General features: G+C 44.1%; 1 non-coding gene across 1 annotated transcript; it reads right to left on the bottom strand.

Annotated features, from left to right (window-relative positions):
- Nucleotides 1-6,165: 6,165 nt before the first annotated feature.
- LOC122678595 lies at nt 6,166-6,288 on the bottom strand. The gene has a single exon (XR_006336247.1). It is a non-coding gene; the product is annotated as a small nucleolar RNA SNORA26 (small nucleolar RNA).
- Between the last annotated feature and the right edge of the window lie 2,119 nt (nt 6,289-8,407).

Below are 8,407 nucleotides of genomic sequence, written 5' to 3'. Positions count from 1 at the left end.
TCCAGGTGCTCCTGTGGGTGGTTGTTAATGCAGATGGACTCCTCTAGGCCCTGGGGCAGATTCCAGATTTCACCAAGATGTTCCTCTAGCAGGTCAGCCCCTGCAAGCCACCTAGCAGGATAGGAGGAGGTGGGGATGGAGCACCCTGGTCACTCGTGGGGCCCACACTGGGGGTGGGGCTCGGCCAGCAAAATCCCAAAGATCACCATCCTCTCTCACACAGACATCCAGAAGTTTAGGTGAGCTTGCTTGAAGAGTAAACTGGCTTCAAACACAGGACAGGTGATGCTAAGCAAGCCCCAGTGGCCTCCTCCCATACAGGGTATGTGTAAGGGAGTTGTAATACATGGCCAGTTACCTGGGCAACTGGTAGGTGTAAGGCGTTTCCCATTGTCTAGAAAAATAACTCAAGGCTGTGGCTCTCGGTCTAGACCCTAGACAGGTGTTAACTTTGCCTCAGTTGACTTGAGGGTACTAGGGAGGAGCTCAATTAAGCTTAATTCCTCTCCTTGCACTGACCCTTGACTGAACATTCCTTCACAAGGAACAATGCTCTTCCTCCACCCTTAGAGAGAAGGCCTAAGGTAAAAGTGGGTATCTCATGGACTTCCCTGGTGGCCCCGTGATTAAGAATATGCCTGCCAATGGAGGGGACATGAGTTTGATACCTGGACCAGGAAGATTCCACATGCTGCAGGGCAACAAAGCCCATGCGTTCACCACAGCTAGTGAAGCTCATATGCTCTAGAGTCCTGGCTCCATAACAAAAGAAGGGACCACAATGAGAAGCCTGTGCACCATAACTAGAGAGTAACCTCCACTTGCTGCAACTAGAGCAAGGTCCTGCATAGCAATGAAGACCCAGCACAGCCAAAAATAATAAATAAATAAAGTTTAAACTGTTAGTACCTCATGTCAACTCATCCTGTGTGGTTAATGATTGGTTCTCAACAATTCCCTGAAATCACTTTTATTATGGAAGGAAGAAAGCTCCCTCAACTGTGATGTGGTCTTTGGGAGCAAAAATGATTGTACTGATGTCTGCTATTTAATGTTTCAACTAACCATCCCTTGCCTCATCAAGGCCATTGCCTTTGGTTGCTAAAGTTTTGAATACTTGCCATCTCCAGTGCTTCCAGCAGGTAATCCAGGTGAATTTGCTTTTCCAAAGGAGATTGGCTGATTCTATGTCCTGTTATTTGCAAACAGACCTTAAAATGCCTTTTCTTAGCTCTTCTACCTGCAACCCTGATTTGGAAGTGCCAGTTCAATCTCAGTCACAATTATCTACTCCTCCATAAATGACTGCACCTGTGTTTGCATAAAAACATCTCTAGTATGACATTATCTTTGTCTGTATGGCACTGAAGTAGGAATCTGACAGCTGAATAGAGAGTTGGAAAAAACACTCCAAAGAAAAGAACAAAAGATGCAGGAAAGAGCAGTGGGTGGGGTGCTAATGACAGACTCCATCAAATGCCTCATTTTAACTGAGGACAGCCTTTTTCTGAGAATCCCAGTTGTCTTCTGTTGGAACTGGGCTGCATCCCAGCATTCACCTGTGTGATGCGCCTCTCCACCAGGTGGAGACCAGGGAGCTAGGAGTTAGAAGGAGAGTTTGAATTGGGTTGGTACACAGGGCACGTTCATGGGGTTAGGATCTGTGTAGAAACAGCCCCACATTCTGTTATAACTCTTGATGATGGAAGATGTTCTGTGAATGTTGGCACCTGGCATTCTGGAAGGGTCTGAGAGTGGGCTGCGAGGGGACTAGGGTGCAGGGACTGAGAAGGATGTGATGAGAGCACAGAGATAATCACTGACTCGCTCACACCCTGCTCCGCCCCGAGGCCCGGGGTGGGGAGGATGAGGGGTGCACTTGGAAGGACTTGGCACTGCTAGGGCCCTTCCTTTTCCTCACTCTGTGAGCAGGGTCTAGAGGAGAAATGGAGGAGGATGCCCTGGTAGAAAAGAGATGGATCCTAAATGAGACTTCATTTCACAGGCTGACCCACTCAGCTTTGTGTTTACCTGTGGGTTTGGAGTGAAGCTGGCACATGGAGGAGCCTGAGGATAGGTCTCCAGTTATGCTCACTTCCTGAGGTCTCATCATGTACCACTGGCCACTGCTGCCCAGTTCTGTCCTGGAAAAGAGTGGGGTTGGGCAGGGTTGGGCACCATGCTATAAAGAAGACATTTTCCCTTGAGAAGCCACCTTGACAAGGGACTTGTTTTACTTAAGCTGAGTCATGCCTGTTGCTGCTAGGACTTCAAGGTCTTCATTCTCGGCCATTTGTTTAATGTTGGGGCTTTTTCCTTCATGAGAACCTCCCTGGAATTTTTGTCTGAAATGCAGTTTCTCGAGTCTTATCCCCAAGTTTACAACAGGTCCTGTAGTGTCTCTGGTGTAGATTTCCTATACTGTGCAGCCAGCACCCAGGGATTGGGACCTGTCTCCTGTGTGATATCACAGTTAATCATCCAAGGTTAGTACTACTTTCTCTATTTTACATGATACATTCTTCTCCATTATACATGAGATCCATATGCTCAAAGAGGGGAATGAAATCACCATGCAAAGCAGACTTGGTATTTTGGTGGAGTTGGAATTTGCATCTTGGACTTCTGTCACCAGGGCTGTGCTTTCATTGTTTTCACATAGACACAGGGTAGGATCGGTGGAATTCGGGTAGGGAGCAGAAGACCTCAGTAAGAGTTAGTGATTCCTGGTAACTAGTATGGATCTGCTTGACAAGTATTTACTGAATATTCTATGTGGCAGGCCTTGAAGAGACTTTGGGTGGAGGGTTGACTAAGGCCCAGAGAAGGCCTGGCTCTCAGGAACATGGCCTCTAGCACAGGAGCCAGATGCTTTACAGAGAAGCACATCTAATTTTAAAATACAGACTGTGACGTATTCAACATTCATGCATTCCTTGGTCCCACTGTGTCCAACCAGTTGGTAAACACAGTATAAATATGGGACTACTGGGAGGAGTTTGGGCTTCTGGTGATTCAGATGGTAAAGAATCTGCCTGCAATGCAGGAGACCTGCATTCAATCCCTGGGTCAGGAAGATACCCTGGAGAAAGAAATGCCAATTATAAATACAGGACTATTGAAAAGAGATGAAATTCTTTTGGGGAAATGTCCATCAGGTATTTTTATTTTAAGAAGGAAAATAAGAAGTATGTTTGATCAAATGTCCCCTGAAATTTAGCCATGGGGTCCTGGTGCTTTTGGATACAAAAACTTGTGGTCAAGGTTTGTGCGGCAGCTATGCTGCCTAAGGGTGTGGGAATTTAGGCAAAATCTCCACATCTCTCTGGGCCTCAGTTTCCCCATCCGTAAGAGAAGGTTATTCCAATTCTCCAAATTTCTTTCCTGCTGAGTTTTTTCTGAGTGCATAAGAGACTGAGATGCATGTTAAACGTGCACTGGGATCTGCAGCCAAGACCTGATCTTGGTTCCTTCTCTGTGTGTCTCCTATAGGAGCCTCAACTGGGCCCACACACTGGAAACACAGAGAGGAGAGAGGGGATGGAAGAAAGGAAATCAGCAGGTTCGGAGGATGAGAAAACCCAGAGAAAAGCAAGGTAATGGTCGAGGAGCTGTTTGCCAAGGGAGGTGAGGATAAGGGCAAGCTGAGCTTGGAAAGTTCAATAGGAAGTGAGGAATGCACAGCATCATGAAAGTTCTCAAGGAGCAACCTGAGCTGAGCAGGAAGGACCAGGAGAGTAACTTAGTCCACAGTGAACTTGTGCACCTGCCGAGGAGATCCACACGACGGATCCAGTTGGCTTATACTGCTAGGAGCACCAATTCCAGGAGGAGGATGAGGTCTATACTGCTGGGAGCACCAGTTCCAGGAGGAGGATGATGAGACCCTGAGGCTCTGCCCTAGACCCCCAGCCTGAAACGTGGAAGCGCCCACACGTGGATGTCCTCCAAGTAAGTGTGCAATAAGGTGGATAAATGGTGTTTGGAGAAAATTAGAGATCTTCATTCTTATCAGGGGCCAGGATAATGGGACTCATTTCTGAAGCAGAGATGGTAATAATATTCTTCTGCATGTATAATTTTGAGGCTTTACGCACATCATCTCTTAACTATGTGTTGAGTGCTTAATTTGCAGACAAGAAAGAGTATGTATACTGTTCCAGTGTATAAATTTGTTAAAAAGGCAAATTCATTTAAACTGGCAATGGTTCCTTGGGGCTAAGAGTTGAGGGCATGATGCACTGCAAAGGGGAACAAGGAAAGTTGTGACCAATGGAAACACCCTGCATCTTGATTCTGGCTGTGGTTTCCATAGTGTATACATCTATCAAAATGCATTTAGTTGTATATTTTTAAATGGTGCAGTCAAGAGGACTCATATAAAAATCTACCATGTTTCTCCATACCAGCAATATTAGGAAATGAAATTCAGTAAAACATAATAGAGAGAAACATCCATGATCATTTAATGCTGAAGAATACAGATACTGACGACTCCTGAAATCTATTGCTAAGAGAAATTAAAGAAGACCTAAATAAACAGAAATATACATTATATTAATAGACTGGAAAACAATATTTTTAGAATGTTTGATCCTTGTTCTTCTGAATAGTATTACAGCTGGCATTTGGGGGGAGGTCTAGTTTTGCAGGCGAATTATAACATGTAAGTGGAAATCAAAGTATCTCAATTAGCCAAGACTGAGAATTAAGTTGGAGGATTTACTCTACTAGATTTCAAAACTCAGGTTAAAACTACAGTAATTAAGACACTATACTGGTGTAAGTAAACAGAACACAAACTGATGAATGAAAGAGGAAAGATAGAAAAGTTACCCACACCCATATTCAGCTTTTTAATAAAGTCACAAATATGCATCACGGGGTAATGATAGACTTCTCTGAAAAATATCTGTTGTGATAAACAGTATCAAGTGAGAAATTATTAATACATTGGGGAAGTTTTCGGTAGAAATGCAGTATAGGTGAAGGAAACAGCTTGTTGGAAGAATCTGACACAAGAGTGAACTGGAAAATGTGGTCTGGGGTTTCGGAGTAGAAGGGACGCTACCCGGGTGTGGCTCCAGCACTTACAGCAAGGGGGTCTTGGCCCTTTAGAGACCCTCTCTGTGCCTCAGTTTCTTCAACTGCAAAGCAGCAGAGAGTTATGTTTTTGGCACCAGTCAATTTTGAACAGTAGAAGTACCATAAATGAAATAATCATCCCCTCGAATCATGAGGGAGGTCAATGAAATCAGTGGGTAAAACTAAGTGCACACCTGAGTGCCTTTAACAAATAGATTCCAGGTCCCACCTCAACTCGCTGAACCACAGTTGCTTCAGGAGAGGAGTGTGCACTTGTCTGGGTGCTAACTCAGATTAGTGACTCTTACAATCATCAGCTTGGGGACAGAACACACTGAGGTGTATAACTTTTACCCAAACACAAGTAGGACAGAGCAGAAGCACAGGGGTGTTTCCAATCCAGTGACTAAAGCAGAGAACTATAGGGAGACTCTAGAGTTGAAGGACTAGGCCCATCTGACCCCATTTTACTCTTGTCCAGTTTACAGCAGAGACACAAGTCCTTGGGGACACATGCCTGTGGCAGCTGACCATCCACCTTGAGGAAAGTGAGAGGCCTAATTTTTAATTCATTCTGGTTTTGAGTGAAAGGTAAATTCACCCTTGTTTGCTCATTGATGGGACCAATCTCCTCCAAGCTGCCACTTTCTAAAAAATAAATTGCATTGCTATAAATGCAAACTTCAACAAAGATGTTTGTTAGAAAATTCTATAAATACTCAAGCCACCTAACAAGAAACCAAAAAGTTGGCAAGAGCATTCAATTTCAGGAGAGTTCGGCCCAGTAGAGCACAGTCACTGATAGAAAAGATTCTTGAGTTGAAGGGAAGTGATCCCTTTCTGTCCTGGGACATCCTGCTAACTTCAGTGGGCTGGGAAAGCAGCTGCCCATTCTAACAGACGGGATTCTCAGGTGGCGCTAGTGGTGAAGAACCCACCTGCTAATGTAGGACATGCAAGAGACTCAGTTTTTTGTTTCTTTTTACTTTCAAATCGAAGGTCAAGTTTAAATTTAGTAACTTAGGTATTAACTATACACATACTAGTAAGTGCTAAGACTTAAAATCTTCCGATTCAGTTGTGTGTGACTCCAGACAGGATCCAGAGAGGAGTTCTAAAAATCTCTTCTCTGGGTTTTATGGAGACTTTCTTTACCCTCCTGTGTTAACCTCTTAAGGCACTGCGTCAGCCTTAAAAGGGCAATGGAAAGGGTGAAGGAGACATGGTTTTGATCCCTGGTCAGGAAGATTCCCTGGAGGAAGAAATGGCAAGCCACTCCAGTGTTCTTGCCTGGGAAATTCCATGAACAGAGGAGGCTGGAGGGCTACAGTCCATGGGATCACAAAGAATTGGACACGCCTGAAGGAACTTAGCACACACACAATCTGACAGACGGGCTGCTCTTGCCTCCAGACGGTGTCTGGTGTCCTGAAACATGTCAGCGCTCAGGGAGCCTTTAGAAGGGCCCAGCCCTCACTTCTGCTATTGCTCAGTGCATAGAAATGGTTCAGTTGACAAAAGGTAGGGCTCTAGGAATAAAGTCAGGTCACAGAGAAAAAGAGGAGTATGAAATGGGACAAAGGAAGGATAAAAACAATAGAATTCTCCTACCTACAAAGTACAAAGCAATAGCTTACTTGCCTTGATAAAATATTTGGTATTTTTTTAATTTTAACTTTGGTTGAATAAATTTTTTAATGTACTTCTTCTACAATGATGTTACCTTGAATGATTACGATAAAGGAAAGTATCATAATATGTGTGAAATGCCTGGCACGGTATCAGTCAATGAACTGTACCTGTTATACACTTCTGCTAGCATGGCAAAATTCATCCCCATTTGACCTCAAGTCAGGTACCTTCTGGTGAGCTTTTTTGGTTTCATCCTATTTTTAATGAAGAAATTTGACACATTTTTCTTTCTCCCACAGAATGTCAGGCCCCACAGCAACCGGAAAATAGATTCCCTTCAAGCCTTTGCTGCATCTCACATACCAATTATCACTAAGCATTGAGTTGGAGGATTGTGTGGGGGTGTGGGGAAGATAAGCTTTCATAAATAGTTGTTCCAGTTCTGTATCTTTTACCTTAACATGAACAAATGCTCAGTGACCTGTTGTCACACCCATTTCACCCTCCATCCAGGTTATACCAACTGCTAAACTGAAGAGACAGATGCTATAGGGGTTCCCCAAGTCTCAGACTCACAAGACCCAGGTCGGAAGAGATGCTAGGGAAATGAAGAGTTGGTTCAGACCATCCCTGTCCCAGGGCTGCCTGTCTCTCTTTCCTCAAACTCAGCTTCTATGTCACTGAACACAATGCTTATGTTCACTTTGGATCATCATGATCCCCGATCTATGACCTTGAACTTAACCATGGTCTGTATCTGGAATACAACCACAGGTCAATGGCAGGAGGAAAACTCAAAGAGATGGTCAAAGTGTGTGCCACCAACACTGCTCTGGAGCCCTGGTCTGTTCAATATGTGGGTGAACTGAATGAACACAGAAGGATAGCACGAGGCTGTCAGATCTTTCCTAAACAGACAGGTACCCCATTTTTCAGTGGCTCAGTGGTAAAGAATCAGCCGGCAATGCAAGAGACACAAGAGATGCGGGATCGATCCCTGGGTCAGGAAGATCCCCTGGAAGTGGGCATGGCAACCCACTCCAGGATTCTTGCAAGGAGAATCCCCATAGAGAGAGGAGCCTGACGGGCTACCGTCCTGGGATCGCAAAGAGTCAGACAAGAATGAAGTGATGGCACAAGCACACCACGTTTTCTAGGATATACACATAGACTCTTCTAGTCACTTTGACAGCTTGGAACGAGCTCTTGTGAGGCTACAGTGACATACATAAGTGAAAGTATTAAATGCAGTGTTTAGTAACATTTTTAAAAAAATCAAATAGAACAACCCAGACCCAGGGGAAGAATTTAGAAAGTAGGGATATCAGACTTAAGTTTATTCTGAAGACAACATGCTGCCCAGCAAAGAGAAGAAAATGACATAACAACAGGATGCAGCAAAAGCACTGAGATGGGACAAAAAATATATTTAAAAATTATTTATTCACTTAGTATCTTACTTTGATTTGTACCCTACAGTTTTTAGGACACAGACTAAACAGGAGAAGACCCAGAGAAGAAGTTCATGACAGTCTACAAGTTTGATGTCCTTCACTTGTGGAAAAGCCTTAAGATCAGTTTAAAGAGAAGATGAAGTGATATGGTTTGTCCAGTAGTCATGTATGCATGTGAGAGTTGGACTATAAAGAAAGCGAGTGGCGAAGAATTGATGCTTTTGAAATGTGGTGTT

This window comes from Cervus elaphus, chromosome 20 (genome assembly GCF_910594005.1).
Source record: "Cervus elaphus chromosome 20, mCerEla1.1, whole genome shotgun sequence".
NCBI classification, from domain to species: domain Eukaryota; kingdom Metazoa; phylum Chordata; class Mammalia; order Artiodactyla; family Cervidae; genus Cervus; species Cervus elaphus.
This window is presented reverse-complemented; position numbering and strand designations above follow the sequence as displayed.